Below are 24,577 nucleotides of genomic sequence, written 5' to 3'. Positions count from 1 at the left end.
CTTTGGAGTTGAGTGTCTAAATATATCTTAGCTCCAGCGCTGAGAAGAGTTCTGTCTGGTTTGAATTTTATGATTTAAGGTGTTATATTTAGGATCTTAATCCGTTTTGAATCTTCATAAAGAATAGTTATATTTAATGCGGCCTCCCAGTTTTACCGATATCATTTCTTGAAGAGAATTAGCCTGCTTTTTAATTTATGCTTTAAAATCACTTTAATGAACCAAAATTTAACAATGTTAAGAGTTCATGTCCTTTATTATTAATCCATACAGGTAAATTATTTGTTTTCTGGTTTGTTAAAACAGTATGTCAGACAACACTTGCCACAATGTCTGTCAAAGTGTTTGGCCATAAGCACTCCATCAACACATTCATCTGATGGGCATATCTGGTGAAGGAGGCTGATTTTTTCATACTCATCCACCTTGTAATATTTCAAGACAATCAGTTTAACCTTGTTTCTCTTATGCTTATTCTTAGCAGTAGTGTAAGACTTCTTCCCTTTCTTTGAGACACCCCAAATTCTCAAAACAAGATGAAGAGTGGACTCGTTTTGGATGTTGTAGTCAGACAAAGCACTTTCCCCATTTGTTTACCAGCAAAGATTAATTTTGGTTGATTGGAAGGAATTCTCGTCCTAGATCTTGGCCTTGACATTTTCTTTTGTATCCGAGGGTTCAACCTCAAGAGTGATAGTCTTCTCTGTAAAGGTTTTCATGGAAAGCTGCATCTTGGGAGGGGGCCCACTGTGGATGGTGGATCAGAAAGCTAGCCTGCTTTAAAAAAAAAAAAAAAACAAAACAACTTTGCATACATTAGTTGCCTGTATATGTGCCACTTGACTCCTGGAATTTCAATTCTTATTGATCTGTGTGTCTCTCTGTGTTCCAACTTCATACTTTTATTATAACATTAAAGCATTATTTAAAGTTATAAAGCATAATTTCTCCAATTTGTTTTTAAGTAGTTGAGGGCTATTCAGTGTAGTTCCAAATACATTCTACAGGGAGCTTGATGTGTATTTCATTAAATCTGTGTGTAGTTTTAGGAAATATAGTGATCTTAATAATGTTAATTTTTCTGACACTTTAACACAAAATAGTTTTCCATTTCTCTGTAATTACTTTCACTCCCGAGTGTCTTATAGTTTATGCTTTATTCCAATGCGTATAGTTCTTTCTGTTGTGATTCTAAATAGGACCATTTTCTTAATACCTTCACTAGTTTGTCATGTGTATGCAAATGCAATGGACATTTTATACTGATTTTGTAGCCTGTCTCTCTATAGTCACTGTGTATTATTTCTAGAAGTATTTTAGGCACTAATGATTTCCTAGGTATATTATCTTAACAGCAGAGAAGTGGGAGTTTTGCTGCTTCTTCCCAGCTTGGATACCTACACTATGCTCATCTAATTGCTCTGGCTTAAACTTTGAACCCTATATTAAATAATGTGATAAATTGTGGCATTCCTGAACTCAGAGGAAAAGATTTCAGCTTTTTATCATAAATTTAATTTTTGTTGGCTTTTATTATAGATGACTATTTTATATTTAGGTTTTTTTTCTATAGTATTGTATTGTTTTTATTTAAAAAAGACTACTGAATCTTCTCGATAATTTCCAATTCTATCAAGATGATCATATATGTTTACCTCCCTTTATTGACATATAAGTGTCATATTTATTGAAATATCCTTGCTTTCCTGGATCAATCTTAATTTTTTAATGTTTTGTTGGATTTAGCTTTTTATAATTTGAAAACTCCTTGCTTTACTGATTCACCTAATTTTTAATGTATTGTTGAATTTGGTTTGCTAATATTTTAAAGAATTTTTCTACCTATGTTCATCAGAAATTTATTTTTAATATTGTCAATTTTGGAGTCAAAAAATGAGTGCCTAATTCTTCTTCAAATATTTTTGTAGAATTTATTTTTAAAACCATTTGATCCTAGTCTAGTCTCTAGTGTGTCGTTTTAGTGTGTTGTTGATTTCAATTTCCATAATCTGATTTTCAATTTTTTTTCATTGAACTCTAAAATATATATTCAATTTTTTCAGTTTGAATTGACTATTCAGTTTTCCCCATAAAGGTCTTTATAAAATTATCTTGTAATACTTTATATTTCTATGCTATAAGTTGTAATTCCTTTTGTTATTTTGAGTTTTTTTTCTCTTCTTTGTGTGTCTAGAAAGTTTAAATGATATTATATATTACATAAAGCTCAATGCTTGTATGAAAAATCAGATAGATGAGAAGGGCTGGAAGAAATAAACACGCAGGAAGAAACATTCTGGTTAATGGATATGTTCATAATTAGGTCATGGAAACATATGCAAAGAGACATAAAATTAAATATTTTAAATAAGTGTGGTAAATTTTTTACAGTTCATAAAAAGCACCTTAATTCACTTTCGAGTGCAACACATGGGGCCATATTTTCCAACATATGTCATATGTGTTACTCAAATATTTGCAAAATAATTTCAGTCACACACTTAATTCTACAAAGCTTCACATTCTTAATCACAGGCATCTGTGTACAGGTATTTAGGTAGATAATGTAGCTGATGTGATATGTTTATTAAGCCCTGTGAGCAATGTTAACAATTATACTCCTCAAGCTAATAGAACATTCATGTTTGATGTTTAAATAATTTCATTATCAAGATGAATAATAGGATTGACTTTGACAACTTTCTTAATTGCTGATTTTGACAGGAAGCCAACACTAATTAGAATTTCATTTTTAAAAAATGAATACACTGTTTGTAATCAGCCAAACATCCCTCAATTAAATCAGAGCTCTAATATAACCCATGTTGTCATTTTAATTACTGCATAATATATGTAGAAAATAAGTATTTGTGTTAATTTTAAAACATTACTTTGTAAGCAGACCAACTAACTCATGTGAATTTGAGGGGGTCTACTCCAAATTCTGCCATATCTGACAGCCTTAAGAAATATATTTAAATTTACTTCTTTCTAAGAAACACACATTTTTAAAGATTAAACTTTCCTTTAAAAATCAAAACTTTTACTCTCCTCTAGGAAAAGGAACTTTATAACAATCATAATGGAACTCAAAGAACTTGGTTGGGGTTCCTCAATTTTGACTTGTCAGACACAGGTAGATGGTGTTTCAATTTGCATATTCTCCTCAGCCATCTGGTAGACCATATGGTTCCTAGTAGTTACAATTGTAGAATCTACTGTTTGTGGCGGAACTGCCCAAGGGATATCATTTCACTATGGTCTCTTTGTCCTTAGTTAACAGTTAGTGGGCATCTCCACCCCATGAAATGATGATGAAAAAATAATACTGCTTGTGGGTTCCACAGCAATGGTAAATAACTTTTTCTTTTTTTTTTTTAAGTGTACCTGTGTGCCCTTGGGGGTTTCAGACTTTGTATAAAAAGCCAGGTGTTAATTTTCATTCCATAAAATATGTGAACCTTAGAATTAGTCATATGAATTCTTCAAGTCATTAAGGTCATGGAAAATGTCAGGGCAGGTTTAGTTGGCAGAATTATACTACATGGAGTTTAGGTTAGAACCTGGGCATTCTTTTATATTGCCTGCTTTATCTTAATTAATGTCTTAGGCTATGCCAAATGTATGAACAAAGCCACCTTATTTCCTAAACAAGATACTGAATATTTACAGGTTTTATTTATTGGAAATGTGGTGTGCAAGTCTGAAGTCAATAGTACCAATCTTCTTCATTTAGCTGTTAGGAAGCTCTTGATAGTAACTTTCACTAAATGTCACATAAAACAATGTGAACTGATTAGTTTCAGCCCCTATCAGTCAAGTTAGAATCAAAGTAACTGCAGATGTGATACATCTATGAAAAATATCCCACCAGAAGTAAATGGTATAAAAATGAGGAAATGGATGTTTTGGGGAGATAATTCTCCTGAATCTCTCTTATTTCAAATATTATTTTGTGTACTTTGCTGTACAAACACCCTTGAAAAAGTCAACCAAATAGCCCTGGAAGAGTGTCTCACTCAGGGCTAGAATATACATACCTTTGTGAGCAGTATATTTTACTGTCATCCCGTTGCTCATCGATTTGTTTGAGCGGGCACCAGTAACATCTCTCATTTTACTAGTTATCATATTCTTCCATGAAAACAGCAAGGTGTATTTGCAAGTTCACCTATTTTTAAAAAGTGGAAAATTTCGGAATTTGAGGTATTTCAGCAGTAATACATTCAGTACATCCATCTGGGACTTTTCCTATTGCCTGCCTGGTCTCACCAGGAAAAAGAAACTCTTAAGAGCATGAATCTCATCTGCTTAGTATATCCTAATATCTTATGTTCTGACCTGTAAGTCTCAGCGTCTCTTATCCACATCTATTAAACTAGGTCAGGTTATTATTTGCAATCGGGGTAATATTCACTTGGTAGTTCTTGATATTCTTTACTATATTCTAGAACCACATAATTACTTCCTGAGCTCAAGATGGGTAATTCTCTTTGCTTCTTATGCACATCGTTTGGCCAATCTATAGAAACATTGCTACTTAGTGATCTACAGACTTTGAGTTAGCAAAGTTTGAAGTTCCTGAAGGTTTGGGTGTCATTTCTTGAGAATGTAGTGACTCTATTAAATAGCCTCAAGTCCCTCTGGAGAAAGGATCGAGGGAATCAATACTTTGTAAATTAACATGGCTCTGTGGGATCCTTTTCAGTGATGACCCAGATGCCTATTTTAATCAAGTAAGATGAAGAACTAATTTAAGGTCAAATTGGCACGAAGTCTGTGACTTTAACTAGTGTGGTCAACAATTGCCTAGGCTCTTTTCTTTTTTTCTGGGGGGGGGGGAGGATAAAAGCTGTAGTCTATGATATACTCTCATATATCATCCAACTGACTGCTGCTCAGATGTTTTTATATATTTTCTTCATTTTTTAAATTCTTTTTTTGCTTGTATGTCATACTCAGAGAAGCTCAGGACTTTCTTCTGGCTCTGTGCTCAGAGATCACTCTCGGCAGTGCCCAGGAGACCATGTACAGTGCCAGTGGTTAAGCTGGGGTCAGCTCCATACTAGGCAAGAACCTTACCAACTATACTATTCTCTGATCTCAAATATGTTATCCATTATAATAATTGAAAACAATGTGCTTCTAAAAATTAATCACCAATAGCTTCTGGTGTCAATTTTCCTGTTTTTTTTTTGTTTTTTTTTTTTAGGTTTGACCAATTCTCAGCTCTGGCACACATGAAATATTCAGCACTTTTCTTCACAGTGATAGCAATGCCCTTCTTAAAAATCTCCCAAGCCTTCAAATCTCACCCAATTTGTAGGCACTTGATGTGACATAGTATGTCTATTATATTGTGCCAAACTTTGTGTAAGTCATCTGAATATATGCCAATCTGCCATGATTGTTATTTTCACTAGTTGGAGACCATCACTTTCTCGACACTCAAAGGGCTTTGCTAGCAGTGTGATTGAAATCTCCGCTGGCATCTTTACCAGAGTGTTTATTCTCTCATCAGAAGCTTGCCCCAAGTGGAAAATAGTTACCAGCATCATATTCTGTCCCTCTTTTTCTAGCTACTTTCAGATGCATTTCATCATCTATTTCCAGGACACCTGTGCTGATTTCTAGAGATCAGTAAAGATAGAGCGTTATTCCTCCTTTGCCTGACATAGCACATTATCATCAGAAAACATCATGACAATCCTAGTTATTGATGACAGTATCATAAATCCGTACATTGTGAGGGAAACAGATACATTCTGAGTGAGATGATTATCCTGAAGTGCAGTGGAGTGGACTGCTTCAGAACATCATTTGAGATGAGAGTCTGAGATTTCAAGATTTTTAGTGCTCCACTGGAGTTTCTTAGAACTCATGCTTAGGGTACAAGGTACTAAGAAATAAGATAAAGAGTGTGGTTTCTAATGCATCTTTTCTGCCCTATATGTTTCAGTCACCATTTCTGCATAATTCCCTCTCTTCATATTTTACTCAGGTGCATTGTGTGAGGTAGGAGTTTTATCCTTCCAATTCCACTGTATACATAAGGAGACAAAGAGGGAAGTGAAGGAAAGAGAAATAGAGGATAGGGATAGAAGCAGAAGAAAAGGATCAAGTATTCATTCTGCTCCTGTTGGTTCAATATTGGGAAGCTGGCCCATATTCTAGTTTTATCTCACTTGTACTCTTTAATCTGGTATAATAATAAGAACTGGAATGTGTTCCTTGATGCCTGCTAAATCCACTGTCCTTCTTCAGTAACACTGACATATCTCCCTTCTCCTATTATCGGGGACACCCCTGTAGCCTTACCACCACTGAACCCGCCTCCTATTGTGTTAATTTGACATCTATAAAATATGGAGAAGAACCAAATTTATTTTCAATATGGCCTTTGGTCTTTCACCAGTCCCCAGGCTCAGGAGTCTAGACTCAACCCCCATCTCTCTGACAGCCTGCTGTGGCTGATAGAGTTCCAGTTCTACTCTCTATATACACAGTGATATCCACAGAGAGTCTCTTTGCTCTCACACTGGTGAAAGACACTCCATTATAAACCTACTTGTCAACAATGGAGATCAAATATAATAGCCTGATTTGAAGAACCTGTCTCACTGATTTAGAAAGGGATGGATTAATGAGCTAGTTGCAAGCTGCAGTCTTATTAACAGTTGAGATAGAGGTAAAATGGAGGTAAGACAAATAATAATTCATGTATTAATGGGAAAAAATCTACCTCAGGATAAGAAACATGATAACTATGAGTCTTTGTATTGAAACATGACCAGTAGAATATAGGAGATTTAGAACAAAGAAAAAGATAAATGTAAGAGGAGGTGGAAAATGCCAAAGAAATTTTTAAAAAATTTATTAACTGGCTTATTTAGTAAATTTTGATGGAATCAATTCATTGTCAATAACAGTATGTGAATTACTAATTTAAGATAGTAGTCATGCATGTTTAAACAAAATTAGCATTACAATAAACAAAACACTCATATTAAAGTCAACAAAATTAAAACTATATTTCTTTTGTCCTCTTATTGACACTTTCAGGAAAAGACAAACACTAAGAACCATAAAATCAGTCATTGTGTGCAGTTCCTTTTAATTTGAGAAGTACTGCTGAATTCTTTTTTTTTTTTTTGGCTTTTTGGGTCACACTCATCAATGCACAGGGGTTATTCTTGGCTTTGCACTCAGGAATTAATCCTGGCAATGCTTCGAACCTGGGTCAGCTGCGTGCAAGGAAAACACCCTACCCACTGTACTATCACTCCAGCCCCAGGACTGTTGAATTCTTATCAACAAAATAACCTTTCTAAAACAGAATATAGTATGGACATACATATGATTGTTTTCTTCCTTTCTCACTACACATAAAATAATCTCATTCGTAAGTTTTTGTCATTATTCTCATAAACCAATTTCCTTTAAATATATATGCATATATATACATATATACATACACATATATATACAGCTTTTGGGTCACACCCGGTAATGCCCCAGGGTTACTTCTGGCTCATGCCCTCAGGAATTACTCCTGGCGTTACTCAGGGGACCATATGGGATGCTGGGAATCAAACCCGGGTCAGCCGCGTGCAAGGCAAATGCCCTATCTGTGCTATTGCTCCAGCCCACATTTAAATATTTTAACAAGCATTACTAGTAGAATTCCAGTACCTGGTATAGTTTAAGAAAAAATGCTTGTGACTTTAGAGAACATTATCAGTTTCAAGAAAGTATTCTAAGTCAATTATTCTCTTTGGAAAGAAAATGTCTAACTACAGAATGAAAATATAAATTTTGTAAACCTGATATTATATAAACAGAAACCAGCTCCAAATGATACATGTCATGAAACAACATCAATAATAAATGTTTAGCAAATTCTTAGACATGTAGTCCGTTCTTGTGATGCAAATGAAAATATGGAAAACTTATCTAGAGCAAATTGACTTAGAGTTGCTAAAATACAGCATCTGAACCGCGTCAAGAGCAGAGTGTCAGAGGAGTGTGGATGGAATATCACCATCTGGGAAAAGAGAAGAAAATGAGGCCCGAGGGGGGGGTCTGTGTAGGGCATTTTGAAATATATGACACATTTCTGCTTACATGTGAGATGTTTTAAGCAGTTAGAAACTGAGAAGAGGTCTCATCTGGTCTTTATAAATGATTATTTATATTGATATGCAGAGAAGAGGTTGTAAAGAGAATACAATGTGAATTTTAATAGAGGATAACAAGTTAGGACTATTTCATAGTCAAATAGCTACCAACAGTAAATTGGATTAAGAGAAAAGTAGAATTTTTGACAAATGATGGACTGAAAATATGCATAACTATTTATATTCTCTCTATGCTTGCAAAAATATGTACACACATACTACTTTTACTACCTTCAGAACACATTATTGAAAAAATCAAGTAAGGTTGTTTCCAAATTTTTCAGCCTAAGCAATTGGATAAAGAAGTTGTACATATATGCATATATTTAGTGGTATGCTGTCTAGTGCTGGAGCGATAGCACAGCAGGTAGGGCGTTTGCCTTGAACGCGACTTACCCAGGTTCAATTCCTCAGCCCCTGTTGGAGAGCCCGGCAAGATACTGAGAGTATCTGGCCTGCATGGCAGAGCCTGGCAAGCTACCCGTGGTGTATTCGACATTCCAAAAATAGTAATAAGTCTCACAATGGAGCCGTTGCTGGTGCCCACTCAAGCAAATCAATGACCAACGGTATGACAGTGATAGAGTGATAGTGTCTAGTAAGAAAAGGTGAGATCATGCCATTCCCAGCAATCTTGACGTGACAAATAGTAGGATAATATTCATGATTTCAGCTGCATCATATTTGTGTTTTTATATTAAATATGATTCTAAAATATAGATTAGATAGCATGTGACCAAAAAATACTAAAGAATCTCATAATCCAGTCTGATTTTTTCCCTAGTCAACACCTTTCCCAAAGGTAATTTTACCAACTTTACCATATAAACCAACAAAAAGTCTTAAGTTTAAATTCAGATGTTTAACAAATTTAGAATTTATGATAATATGTCTTTCCCTCAGCAAGTATACTTCTTTCTGTTACAGATATGGAAAGCAGTAGAAGTGCCAGTCAAGTGCTCAGCTTCAGTAGATACGACAAAATTACACCTATAGTTTCACTCAGTTGTTAGTCTTTTTCTTATTAATATTTATAGCATTTGTAATATGTTGCAAATATTTTCCTAAACTGTTGTTTGACTTTGTTCTCAAAAAGGTGAGATTCTCTATTTCCCTGTCTTAATCTTGTTCAGTTTATTCCTTTTCCTTTGGGTTACATTTGTTTCCATTTTGGTGGCGGTTTGTGGTACCAGACATGACAATGCTCAGGGATCACTCCTGGTGTTCTCAAGGGACCACATGTAGTTCTGGGAATGGAATCTAGATCAGCCACGTGAATGGCAAGTGCCCTACTTGCTGTGCTGTTGTTCTGTCTCTAGATTTGTTTTCTTATTAAGATTTTATTTTTTTTTTATTTTTTTATTTTTTTTTACCATCTTTTTATTAGAACCATTGATTCATTTTGGTGAAATAAAATGCTTGCAAAGTAGATGTAGAATTCACCATCATGGTGATGTGAAGAACCTTTCAGATTATTTTTGATGGTAGGAAATACACCAAGGCACCAGACGAGCATCACTAATGTACCTTACACAGTTGGCCCAACTTAAAGCAACAGTCCTGGGAACTTTCCTCTCCACCACAACCCACACCATAAACATAAACTAGTCTTTCCGCTGTTCACACTGCATTAAAATGAACAATTTTATTTCCCTCTTGGATTATGATTCCCTTTCAGATCTCTGTGTAGGATTAATGAGTGTCCATGTGCTGAACTAGCTTTATCAAGTAGATTGAGGGTGCTGCTGGGATCCTCTGACCTCAAGTGCTTATTAAAGAATTATATAGTAAATATGTGGGATAGAGAGAGTATGAACCAAGTCTTTTCTTATGCAATACTGAAAAAAAACCTTGGGTCTCTGGGTTATCAGTAGGAGCTTTGCTGATAGGGTAGCTACCCTATGAGAACTCTGGCTGCCCCTTTTGTCTTATGAAGTAACTGGAGTCACTGAGATGATGACTGGGGCTAAGGACTCTCTGTCAGCGATAAACCCTATTCTTGTGGTATAGGGCAGACAAATCAGACAAGGGCACATTCTGACTCCCACCGTCGTACCCATCTTTCCAAATTTCTTCAGGTGAAGACTGTAAGACTATGTATGATGTGGAGTGGTGTGCATTAGCATATGTGTGCACTTGTATGCATGTGTGCTGGCCATGGTGAGAGACAGGAGGGAAGGCAGATGAAAGAGATAAGAGGGAGGCAAAAAAGCGAGGGAGAGAGATGAACCGAGAGCCGCGGCATGAGAAGCAGAGCCTCCGCGCCCATTGACCGCGATCCTGAGGTCTCCCAACCCATCTTGGCACCAGAGCGGATGCTCGAGCCATGCATCTTGACTGCGAACCGAGCCACAACCTCGTGCAGCCCGGGGAGGGATCCCTTTCCCTCTCCACCCCATTTCCCCGAGCGAAAATGGCGGCAGCGGCAGCAGCCACGCGGTGAGAGCCACCCTCCAAGACCCCTCCACCAGGAGGCAGGACCTTCTTATTAAGATTTTAAATAAACATTTCCTATGTTTTCTTCTATACGGTTTATTGTCATTTAAATGTCATCATTTATGAGGTTATTACATTTAAAGTCATAGTCTGTCTAAAGTTCACATGTGTTTTATGATGGAGTCAAGATTGTACATCATTTACTGAAGACCACTCTTTCCATGTTAAGAAACAGCATCTATCCACAACTTATTATAGGTCTTGTTTGTGATTTTTAAAAAATTTCCTGTGTCGGGGCTGGAGCGATAGCACAGTGGGTAGGGTGTTTGCCTTGCACGCGGCCGACCCAGGTTCGAATCCCAGCATCCCATATGGTCCCCTGAGCACCGCCAGGAGTAATTCCTGAGTGTAGAACCAGGAGTAACCCCTGTGCATCGCCGGGTGTGACCCAAAAAGGAAAAAAAAATTTCCTGTGTCCCTTTTCTCAATGCTTAAGTTAATTGAACCAGTTACTTCATTATCAGTTGTGATATATCACACTGCAAGTCTTCCACTATAGTTGGTCTTCAAGATTATTCTTAATACCCTAGCTTTCAGCCATCACCATATAAATTTTGAAATCAGCATTAAAAAAATAAGTGAGTTTTGAGTGCATAGAGACATCTCAAAGGGCTGAGTGAATGTGTTGTGTGCGCAGGAGATCAGGGGTTGTCCCTGGCACCATAGCAATAATGGAGTACTGAGCTAGGAGTAGCCCCTGAGAACCACAGGGTATGCCTTCTCTGAAAACGCAACAAAATTAACTCAAACCCATGGAAACATCTTCAGAAGATAACTGTTTGATAAATACATAGATTTGAGATCATGTAAGAATTTTCTATATTGTGTTATCACTGTAAATGTAGCTTATCTTAAAGAGCCTACAAAATAAACTTCTTTGGTTAATCTTCATTGATATGGTTATATTAATTACAAAATTAATGCATACAGTATACATTCTATATACATAATGCGTTATAGACATCATGACTATTTTTTCAGTACCACAAGAGTAACTGTAGTAGTTTGTCTTCAGAATATTATTTTGTAGAAGGAAGTGGAAAAAAAAACTTACATTGATTATTTTAAGGCTTTTTAAAATGAATTAAATTTTTGTTTCTGTTCTGCACTAAAAAATTTAATTCTGCATTACTGTAATATGTATCTATAATTTTCAGTATTACATTGCTGAAATTTATAGAATGCTATAATTCAGTTTCTTTTTAAAAAAATTAGAATAGAAAATAATCTTTAGAAATTTTTAAGATACTTGAAAAAACACAGTAAATATGCTTAGCTTGTTTTAAACTATGGCATTTGTAATATTGTTACCAAGATAATGGTTCTATTTAATCAAAACATCCTTTTACTGCATCAGAATTGAGACATTAGAAAGTTCAGTTAATAATAATTTGTGCAGCGGATGCAAAACAGAAGTAACCTTTTGCTTATTAGAAGGGCTTTATTCATTTCTTTTTTTAGATGAAAGAGTAGCTTTAATGGATTCTCAAAATGCTTAATTATTAGAGGAACAAAATGATACCTATTTAAAAATGACTGGAGGTCATAATAAGTAAATGAGGAGTCTGTTCCACTTACCTTTTTTAAAGGTACAGGTTCTTACTTTACTGGTAATATTAGATGAAGTGTAGCTGACTGAATTTTTTGGGAGATGTTACTACATTCTAATCATAAAAGTTCAATAGTGAATTAGTAAGACACTAACATCATGAATGAGATTACCTCCGTGTCCCACCAATTAACTAGCTATGATTTTTTGAGATCATCATATCTCAGCTTCTCATCTTCACAATTGTGTAAATAGATATTACAAGATTAATATGGGAATTAAGTTACTTTATGAAAGGTGTTTCCTCAAAACACCTGGAGTAATAGTATAGTGGGTAGGGCGTTTGCCTTGCACGCGACTGACCCGGGTTCAAGTCTCAGCATCCCATATGGTCCCCTGAGCACTGCCAGGAGTGATTCCTGAGTGCAGAGCCAGGAGTCAGCCCTGAGCATTGCCGGGAGTGACCCAAAAAGCAAAAAAAAAAAAAAAAAAGGTGTTTTGAACTGTCAATAAATATTTTAGGAATTGTTGTTGGGCTCAAAACTGAGCTATTTCATTTTGGTTTGTTAATGTTTAAGGGTTACACCTGCCTCTGCTCAGGGCTTACTCCTGGCTCTGTGCTCAAGACCACTCCTGGTGGGCTTGGGGGACTGTATGGGGTGCAGAGGATCAAAAACAGGTCAATCACATGCAAGAAAAATGCCTAACCCATAGTACTATTGCTCTGCTCCCCAACTGAATTAGTTGCTAAGGGAGAAAGGCATATTCTATTTTTTTTTTGAGAAACAACAAATTCTTCAATTTATTATTATTATGACTAAAAATACAGGTGGGAAAGCTACTAACAACAAGAGATTGTAGTAGCCCACAGTTTCACAGTGTAACATTTTTAAATGTGAGGAATCAATCATATTGTCAAGACTTGATTTTATTGTTCAAATTAATATAAAGAATCAATTATGGGTATTTATGTTTTCAACACAGTATATTAATGGAATAGAAATAGACCTTTTAATTAAAAACAGACACTGTAACCTTTTGATCTACTCTAGTCTTTAATGTACAATATTTTTCATAAGAAGTTGTTTCAAATTAATCATATATTATTTCTATTCTACCCCTAGGATCATTAATTTCCCTAACACACACTTTTTCTTTGAAATAGAGTGCTGTGTTTAAAAATCTGGTAGAAACTAAGACTTAGCTAGCAGTAACTTCATAACTAACTCAAACGTAAAGCAGGGATTTTCATCTTTAGTCTTATGTACAGTGGAATGTACAGTATGCATATTTTGTTTTGTTTGGGGGCTATAACCAGAGGTGTTCAGTGATAACTTCTACCTCTAAGTTCAGGATCATTCCCGGTATGGCTCAGGGGAACATATGAGGTGCCAGGGATTGAACCTAGGTTGGCTGTGTGAAAGCCAAGTACCCTACTCACTGAACTATCTCTCTTCCCTATTAGAACCTTATCCTGAAAATATACTGGGTTCAACTTTTCATAGTAAGTGAAGATGAAAATTTCATGAAATCATAAAATAAAGAAAATTCTAACCACTCTTTAGTCATCTGTCTTGATCAACTCTAGGTGTTAGTACTATTTATTTATGAATATATTTAACAACAACTGTCCACTTACAATTATTTATGAATATTTTTCTTGTCATTTGCATCAAACAATACTCTTGATTAATCTAAAAACTTAATTGTGGCATTATTCAGTGGATAAATCATCTTAGAGAAGTTACTGCAAGAAAAATTAAGCCATAACCATATATTACTCAAAATAAATGACATTATTTTCTTGTGGTATGTAAAGGTTTATGTTTTCACAGCATCTGCTCAATGTCAATTCATATCCTTTCTATAAAAGTTATGAGTAGCATAATCTTTCATATTAGTCTGCCTCATGCCAGTCATTAATCCTGCACATATAACCATTTGTCACTTTGTTCTAGACGGTAAGCATTGAGCTAAAGAACAATCATTGGCAATATATAGGTCTATTTCTTCTGCTCAGTCTATTTTAGGATGAAAGAAATAATTGCCATTTGAAGCTTAGTACAATGAAAGTCAGTGGATTTTCTGAGATAATGTAAATATTTTTTATCTAGATTGATCACTGTATTTGCCAAAAAAATCTTCTATTTTCACATTCCAGTTTTTGAAATCTACAAATAAAATTAGAACATTTTTTGTGTTAAATTATACTTTAATAAATTCATTATGATGAGGTAAATTAATAGCAGTAAATGGTACAAGAGCCTATATTGGCTAGTTTGAAATGCCTTCATTAGATACATCTTTTGTATTCTTCATGCTCATGCTTCTTATTCTAGTTTGCATGACAAGCATTTTCTCTTGTCCTGTCCAAGTTCCTCTGGTGGCCTTATCGAATTATAACTTTAGATTTCAAGTTGATCAAATATTCCTCAGTGGGTCAGGAGCTAGCTTGAGTGATAATAATGTTTTCTATATAAGCACACAATTTGCCTGATGAAAAGACAAGTTTTACAAAAATAAAGCTATTTTAAATAGAAACTTGAATATAAATTTGCAAAATATTACAAAAAAATTACCAATTATTAATGAGCAATTAATTGAGAAGAAGGGACAATGTGTCTGAAAAACTAGGTAGCCTGAAGAACACATCACCAGTCCTTCATAAGTCTTGAGACTTCAGAATGGGCTTGCTGCATATTTGATTTTGATCTGTGAAACATCATTATTTAGTCTTTCTTTTATAAAGGAAGCATATAAAATAACTCAAAGTTAAAACTAGAGCAATTTGACCACCATCTGGAGATTGACTCACCCTGTGTAAGACCTCTCCCAGTTTCACATTACAGTTCTATGTACCCTTTGATGCAGAGCTACAAATTCTCACCAGGAAGTGATTTATATGCAAAAAAAGTGTTATCAAAAAACAGAGCTCTAGGGGACCTTCTTCCTTTATTTATTCACTCTTCCTATTGCTTTAATAGAATTTCAGTAGTTAAGTCCACCATATTTACATAATTATCTTTCAATGAATTTCTGGATGCAGAATTTAACTTTTCAAAACATTGCAAGAATTACTAAGTGGCCAAACAGATTCTAATTTTAGTTGCAAATTATTCTTGCTATCTTGAATTTTATTTAAAGTACATTGTATTGCATTTGAATATCAATGTACTTTGTATAATTTTGAATTTCCAGGGATTGTGGAGGGGACACATCCTAAAGTGCTCAGGAGCTGCTCCTGGTGGTGCTCAGGGCACTGTATGTGGGTGGGAATCAAGAGAGGCTTGACCATGTGTAATGCAAGTGCCAACCCCTGTAATTTCTTCTTGTCTGAAGAATATTCATTTTTAACTAATTCTTTTCATTTTTAAAAGAATTGTGTAGCATAATTTATAATAAATAGTGTTTATATTTAAATCTTATTAGTGTAACACACTTACCTTCAGAGTGCCAATATCTTTGCACCACAATCAGAACACAATTTCTTTTCAAAAGTCATACTTGGAATTTACCAGACTTTTAAAATTAAGTTTTATGTAAATAAAGTTTTAAAGACTGGCTATGTTAAATTATTCAGCCCAGATCTTGTTTTGCTTCATTGCCAGTGACAGCCTTAGCATTAGCAACCGCATGTCCAAGGCTGGCACAATTGAGAAAAATGAGAGGAAAATGGGATTTTCCTTCTCCCCTAGATAGCAGCCGGTACTAGAAACCTTTTACAGATTTAAGTTTGTAAGGATTCACTTGAAAAATATATTTCTTATTAGCAACAATCATGAAATCAATATTGCCTCAAAGGAACTCTGGTAATTTGGGCAAAGAGACTTTCTAAGATATAGAAATTCAGAAACTTCTGAATTATATTTAAACAAGAAATATGTCTGGCAAACTACTACAAACATTGCCACACAGTTTCTAGGTTTTTTCTAGTTTTTTCCATTTTAATATATATGTAGGAAAATATTTGACTCAGTAGAGAAACATATTAAACGTTTTTTGTTTAATATTTTGGGGGGACCACGCTCAGTGGTACTTGGGAATTGCTCCCCGCAGTACTCTAAAAACCACATCTATGTGGTGCCCGGGATTGAAACTGGGCTCTCTGAACTATTCCCACAGCAACTTCAATCTTAGTTGAACTCACAAATTCATATATAATGCAGCTGATTTTCTAAATCAGATTTGTTTATAGTATAATTAAACATTTATTGAAACTTAAAATGGACATTACAAACATGGTTGAGGCAGCTACAACAGAAAATACCCTCTATAAAACTTACTAATATAATCACTTTAAAACTATCAATTTACAGCCTGCTCTGCTCGAGAGACCCATGCACTCATGGAGCTTAAGATTGGTGGTTGTGGCTCATGGAATTGTAGCAGTGAAGAAAGGAGAAGAATATGGTGGGCATGGTGATTGTCATTGTTTGCTGAGTGTTATGGATTTGAGAGAAGAGTCTTTTTTAACAGTAAACTTATGGAAGGGACAAAATCATTGACTCAGACTGAGAGTGGGCTACTAAATCCAGATAGATTGGTGGCATGCAGTAGACTGAAAAACCCTTGTCCCCTCCACAGGTTTGAGTTCAGAGATCTGACAATGCAGGGATGCTGAGGTTTGACATGAAGGATTTTCACAGAAATGGAACCTATTTTTACCATGGAGTCATGCATGCCATTTGGAAGTATACCTCTGTTGGGTCTTCTTCCCATGCATAAGACTTAATCAATGTTGGATGTTGTAACTTGCCCTCTTCCAAAAATAAACACATTAACATAGGAGAATTTCAGTATTAAAGCCACAGTGCTGCCTGTGTGAAAACAAAAAAATGGCAACCCAGATGGAAAAATAAACCAGCAGGAAGCCATCTTAAAAACAAGATGGACAATCTTAAAGAAAATGATCTATGTCTACAGCTCAAACTTAGAGGCACACAATTGAGGGTTAGGAGCTATCACAACAAAATTTAATGAAATTAAAGAATTTCAGGGGCTGAAGCAATAGCACAGTGGGTAGAGTGTTTGTCTTGCATGTGGCCAACCTGGGTTTGATTCCCAGCACCACATCTGGTCGGTCCCCAGAGCACCGCCAGGAATAATTTCTGAGTGAATGAGCAGGAGCAACCCCTATGCATCACTGGGTGTGACCCAAAAAGCAAAAAAAAAAAAAAAAATCAACATAGACAAGTAAGTCCATGATATCAGAAAAAGAAAAAAGGAGTTGATGATGCTTTTCACCAAGGGGATTGATGCTAAAAATAAAAAAATTCAAATAGAAATTTTGATGTGAACTACACAGTGAAATTAAATTTATACCCTAAAGCACTTTCTATAACTGCAATATTAACCTGATTCCAATGAAAAAGACAGAACAGACAAAAATGGAACTATAGGCCAGTGCTTATGATAAAGATAGAGGTTTAAATTCTCATTGAAATCTCCAAGTAAAGTTCAGCAATTCATGAATCACAGTACATGACCAAATAGGATTTGTTCCATGAATGCAAAGATTATTTGAAATGGACAAATTAATTTAATATACCACAGAAGAAAAAAGATAAAAATCATAGTACCATATAACATAGCAAGAATCAACACACATGCATTTATAATAAAAGCTAAAATATATTGGAATGCATTTCAATAAAATAGATTGTATAAAATGAATTCATGGCTAATATTATATTCAATAATAAAAAAGGAATAAGAAAACCATTTGCACTGGTAAACACAACTGTAACATCATTTTTGATGTTACAATCATAGATATGAGAAAAAAAATAAAAGGCATCCAAATCAGGAAAAAAATTATTAAAGCTCTCACAATTTTCTGTTTATATAATGAATATAGAAACGCAATTAAAAATTCATACAAAGCTAATTTAAGTATATTATAAAGTGGCAGAATATAATATATAGATATATATTTCTTTTTATGTGATAACAATCGAAAGAAAATTAAGATAACAATCCAATATATGAATGCATCAAAAAGGAAAAAATACTTGGGAGTATGCCTAACAAAGAAAGTGGAAGAGCTATAAAATGAGAAACACAAGGCATTGTTACTAAAGGGTCACAATCACGAATCACAAAATCCCATTAATCATCGATTTCTCGAGTGGGCTCAGTAACCTCTCCATTCGTCCTTTCCCTGAGATTTTAGAAGTCTCTCTCGACTGGCCCTCCCAAGGATGTCACACTGGAGACTCTTTCAGGGTCAGGGGAATGAGATCCAGCTTGTCGCTGGCTTTAGCATATGAATACACCATGGGAAGCTTGCAAGGCTGTCCCATGTGGGCAGGAAACTCTCAGAAGCTTGCTAGTTTCTCCCAGAGGGAGAAGTAGGCGACAAGATAATAGCGCAGCCACAAAGTGGCCATGCGCTTCTGGGAGCTTGTTTTTAAGTCTCTGGATGTTGGCCATTGATGGGATTACACACACCTGGGTTCCTCTGCCAGTACCCTCATGCATGAGGTCTGTCTGAATGTGTGGAGAGGGGCCTCGAGCATGGCTGTGGCTAGGTTCTGGTGGTCTTCAGCCGCAGGGAGCTCTGCTCGGGGCAGGGAGGGAAACTGGAGCCAATCCCCTCCGAGAGGCCCGGGGGAAGACAGCCAGGCATGCGGGCAAGAGATTCTCTGCATCACTCTCTTCTGGGAGCTTGCTTTTAAGTCTCTGGATGTTGGCATTTGATGGGATTACACACACCTGGGTTCCTCTGCTGGTATCTCCATGGGTACTAAAGGGTATTAGAGAATAAATCAAAGGGTATCTCATTCTCAGAGATTAGAATAATAAACATTGTTTAAAAGTCTCTCTTTCCTAAAGCAAGTTGTATTCAGCACAATCCCTATCAAAATCCCAATGGCGACATTCAAAGAAATAGAAAAAAGATAAAAATTTGAAATCACAAAAGATCAGAAATAATTAAGCCAATATTGAGAGAAAAGAATATAAATGGAGATACTTCTCCCATCTTCAGAATATACAAGTTAGTGATACTAATTTGAGCACACAATAATAATTAAAACAAAACCCATCTAATATCCAAATGAGGGATAAGAAATAGCCAATACATATACTGTTAAGTTATGACACAGGACCAATGCTATATATAATGAAGAAAAGAAAGTATCAACACATACCATTGGAAAAATCACATGAAACAAAAAAGAATTAGTACTGTGTAGACTAAAAATGCAGTAAATAGATCAAAAATGCCAGAGATTCAGATGACTTGAAATAATAAAATACATGAATATTTTAGTTGAATCAGTTCTATATGCTGACCTCGGGTTTATTTAAGACTGAAAGCAAGTAGCATGAGAAAGAAAAGTATACAAATAGTTCTATATCAAACTAAAACAATATTTTGTACAATAAAAATACCAGCACTAAAGTTAAAAGTTAGCAGACCAAAATGGAAGAAGCTATTTGCACACAATACACAGGACAAGAAGCCTGAAATATATAAAAAACTCATACAGTTCAACAACAAAGATCAAATGGACCAATCGTAAAATGGGCAGAATTTAATGCCACAAATGAAGTGTCATTATTTTGAAAAATAGTTTCCAGAGGGTTTAGGAGGGGTGAAGGAGGAAGGACTAGAGCGGTTCAATTTGATGCTGTGATAGGCCTAAAGCTTTGGGAGTGAATGGATAAATCATATACATGTAATAAGATGTTAAACTGTACTCTTTAAATTATATGGTATTAATAAAGCAGTGGTAAATCCATATTTTTAAAAAATTCAGACTAATATTAAAACAAAAACTTACTCCTAAATATTATTGTTCAGAATAAAAGGAGCAATTAAATATTATTTGAATCTAAAGGGTGTCTTGAACGTCTCCAGCCTGAGAACTAAGCCGCGACCCCATGCCCGCTCAGGAGGGGAAAGGTATTTCTCTCTCTCTCTCTCTCTCTCTCTCTCTCTCTCTCTCTCTCTCTCTCTCTCTCTCTCTCTCTCGCCTCTTCCTTTCTGGGGATGAAGGGCTTGGGGACTGCCATATTATGATGACCACCTTGGGGTTTACAAGCTTGCAATGATCCAATATCCGGAAGAAATCTCCCTGGATTTTCTCTTCACAACAGGTCTGACTCTAGTGGGGTACTCCTAACAATAATGGTGAGGTTTGTGTTGAAATATTAAATGTAACCAAAGTAAATAGAAAGTAAAGTGAAATTTATCAGTTACAAGGTGGGGGTGGGGGAGGGGCGGGATGGGAGGTGTACTGTGGTTGTTTTTTGGTGGTGGGATATGGGCACTGGTGAAGGGATGGTTGTTTCAGCATTGTATGACTAAGACTTAAGCCTGAAAGCATTGTAATTTTCCACATGGTGTTCAATAAAATAAAATTCTTATTAAAAAAATAAAATAAAGGGTGTCTTGAGGGCTTTTTGAGATCAATATGAAAGGAAAGAAAAGTGAAATGTGAAATAAAAAAATTTGATGTAACTGTAGTCTGATCTCTTTTGGTAAATGATTGAATAAAGGACTATCTTATCATTTCAAATCACTATTATAACACAAGTTAAGAGAAAGCTAAAGATGCTTTTAGTTTGCTTTAAATAGGCGATTACTGTGTTTGTAATGTGCTATGCCCTTTTGGATAAATCATTTGCAAATGTATTGGCGGCTTGTCATCCAAAGTTTTATACCCCTCCTATAATGCAACTATAACATTATTGTGGTTAGTGTCACTCAATATTGCTCCCTCACCCGACCCACTGGGTTTCCCATTTTCCCTTGCTGAGTATCAGACTCCATCCCATTTCAAATGACCTAAGCTATTCTTTTGTTCTTAGAGATTCTGTGAGTCAGAGATTAAAGTCAGAGGGAACAGCTGTTCTGTAACCTCAATGTCTAACGCCCAGCAGGGAGACTTGCATATCTCAGGGTTGCTTAACATACTGTCAGGGAGGGAACATTTGGAGCTCCTGGATCTAATTTCAAGACAGTTTTCTTGTTTTTAAATTAAAATGTCTGATTCTTGCTGGACTGACTGTGGACAGATCCAGTAGACCTGTGTATTGGAATGTTTCAGAAAATAATTTGGAGACTAAACAGTGTGGGGTTCATAGCTTTACCATGCAGTCTCTACAATAGTTGCTGGGTTGTGTTTTCTAGGAGCATTTCTCTTGAAGTCCTGAAAATTCCTTGTTTGAGAGATTGCCAAAAGACAGTGCAATCAACAGTCTCTGCTGTACCTTCCTTCAGCTATTCCAACTCGGGGCCAAAGCACTATTAAGTGATATGTATATTCAATGGACTCTTCTACAAGAGCTACTTATAGCTGTAAAGAATCTGCTGAGCATAGATAATTATAGAAGAGATAGAAACTCAAGTCATGTCACACTTATTATCAAGTATCAGTTATATTAACTACCTTCCTACAGTTTTCTAATTTTGATACCTATTTTTTTTCAGGAAAGTATAATATTTCCAATTTCCAAATTTGTGGGACTGCTAACAATAAGATGATAGTTAAGTAGCACTGTCATCCCATTGTTTATCAATTTGCTCGAGTGAGCACCAGTGGTATCTCCATTGTAAGATTTGTTGTTACTGTTTTTGGCATATAGAATATGCCACAGGTAGCTTGCCAGGCTCTGCTGAGTAGGCGGGATACTCTTGGTAGCTTGCCAGGCTCTCCAAGAGGGACGGAGGAATACAACCCGGGTTGGCCACGTGCAGGGCAAATGCCCTACCTGCTGTGCTATCACGCCAGCCGATAGTTAAGTAGATGAGTTATAATATAAGATGAAATTAATTAAATATATTGGTTATAAACTTAACAGTAATATCTAAATTTTTGTATATTTATCAAGAAATAATTAACACTCCATATTTCGTGCTACTTATTTATCATTAATGACTTATATGCCTGAATATATCTGTGGAGTTAATTAAAAAATCTCAAGGACATATTTTTGAAATTTATAATTCAACAATCATTTAAAGGCAACTAAATTATTGCCCTCTCAAGATGATGACGAGTTCATACATTTAATTCCTGATTTTTAAAAACCAATGCAATGCTGGAAAATAGGGAAGGAAATTACCCAATTTTGAGAAAAGCAGAAAAAGAACTATTTTGACAAAGATTATAGTAAATTACTGGAAGAAAAAAGAGGATGAAAATAATGAAGCAGAGTTGAAAAACTAAAAGCCATGATGGTGTCACGAGGAAGCAGTAGTGAAAAAGAAAATGAACCTGCATGATAATTCTGAATTGTGAGAGTTGGAATTCGAGGGGAAAATGGAAGATGGGAAAATTGGGGAGCTGGACTTTAAGTCAAGTGACTAAAAGTATATTCAGGGAAAGGAAGCCAAAATGGCTCTCTTTCTCCACAATTTTGCATTTTAATCTTCGTCAAATCCATAATTATGTCCTATCACTGTATCACTGTATCACTGTCATCCCATTGATCATAGATTTGCCCAAGTGGGCCCAGTAACATCTCCATTCATCCTAGCCCTAAAATTTTAGCAGCCTCTCTTTACTCATCCTTCCCAATGGTGCTGCATTAGAGGCTCTTCAGAGTTAGAGGAATGAGACCCATCTTTGTTACTGTATTTGGCATACAAATACACCATGGGGAGCTTGCCAGTCTCTCCCCATGCGAGCAGTAAACTCTTGGTACCGTGCCAGGTTCTCTAAGAGGAAGAACTAGGCTATCAGATGTTGCGCACCAGCATTGGGGCTGCAAGCTTCCAGGAGCTTGGTTTTTACAGTCTCTGGATGTTTGCCTTGATGGGATTACAGGGGGCAGTTTCTGGGTGTGACCGCCTAGCTACTGGAAAATAGGGAATCTGGATGGAAGAGGCCCATTCCCAATCCGAGCAGCCTTGAAGATCTCAGCACCGGGTCCCGCACACCTGGGTTCCTCTGCCAGTACCTTCATGTGTGGCTCATCTAAACGTGTGGAGAATGGCCTTGAGCATGGCTGTGGCTGGGTTCTGGAGGTCTTGAACTGTCAGTTGAATCACATTTCTAATATAGAAGGTTAATTTTCAGATGTCAAAAAATCTGTACAATGCTGTTCAGTTAGAATGTGAGAAAGCCTTGATTTTTATCCAGATTTTAAGCCATATTTTTTTTTGTAAATGAAAATATGAGAACCTAAAGTAAGAAGGGGAAAAATAGTTACAAAAAGAATCGTTTATTGAAATCTGATCCTGGAGGAAAATAGAGAATTAAAAGTGCATTTTATTAGGCCCTATTTTTGAAGTCAACTGTGCCTTCAGTAAATGTCATTTCTAATCCTATGTGTCTACAAATTCTGAGAGATTTAATTGTTATTTTGTTTTGATTTTGCTTTTTTATTGGAAATTTATGTTACTTTGGGGTTTTGCCTTCAAAATTCGATTTAGATAAGCTAGGCTAAAATTATGTTAGAAGTCAATGATAGATTCAGGAACTGGTAACTTGCTATTTAAAATTTACCATTAATGGTGGTTCTTTTCTTCATCAATTTCTATTCTCTGTATTATTTCACCAGGCACACAATGCCCTTATATTTCTGAGGGCTCAATGTTGTTGATGTCTGTGAAATTTCAAATCCCTTCTCCTGAAGCTTTCAACATTATTATTTTTTAGTTAACTTAAAATACATGTCACATTGCCTCAATAGTATTATCCTTAGGTCTGGGGACTCTGGTACCTGGCCATTAATAATTTATGAGAGTAAAACATTGTTGAAATTTTTCTTCTCTTTGACAGATACCTTAAAGCCAGGTTTAGGTAATGCGCATATCTAAAACGTATGTGTTTTGTCTTAAGTGATATAGTACTTAACACATATCAGGGTATCTATTTGGAAATTATTTCATTATACTTATGTTTTACTCTTTATTATTAATAGCTGCATCAAAACTTTGCATCCCATTCTTGGGGCTAGGTTATAACCCAAGTAATAGACTATATATCTAGCTTGCATAGGTCCTGAATTGGATCCTAGCAATTGACAGGCATAGCCACACCAGCCATGCCAAGCTCAGCCATATATATGCAATCTTGGGAAGGTGCAACACTGCATCACTGAGCACATACTCTTAACTATGAAGTCTGTATCCCAGAACAGGTATCACTGGGTTCCTAAAAGCTCTTCTTGGGCTGGTCCCCTAAAAGTATATGTTGAGTTCTTATTGGTCTGGAGTGATAGCACAGCGGGTAGGGCGTTTGGCTTGCACGCAGCCGACCTGGGTTCTATTCCGCCATGTCTCTTGGAGAGCCGGGCAAGCTAGCAAGAGTATCCCGCTCGCACGGCAGAGCCTGGCAAGTGCCCCAACATATGCCAAAAACAGTAACAACAAGTCTCACAATGGAGACGTTACTGGTGT

At 35.9% G+C, this 24,577-nt stretch overlaps 1 pseudogene; it reads right to left on the bottom strand.

Annotated features, from left to right (window-relative positions):
• Positions 1 to 278: 278 nt before the first annotated feature.
• On the bottom strand, positions 279 to 731 carry LOC101546067 (ubiquitin-40S ribosomal protein S27a-like; annotated as a pseudogene).
• Between the last annotated feature and the right edge of the window lie 23,846 nt (positions 732 to 24,577).

The sequence above is a fragment of the Sorex araneus genome, chromosome 7, assembly GCF_027595985.1.
Source record: "Sorex araneus isolate mSorAra2 chromosome 7, mSorAra2.pri, whole genome shotgun sequence".
NCBI lineage: Eukaryota > Metazoa > Chordata > Mammalia > Eulipotyphla > Soricidae > Sorex > Sorex araneus.
Note: the sequence above shows the minus strand (reverse complement) of the source record. Positions and strands in the feature narration are given on the sequence as shown.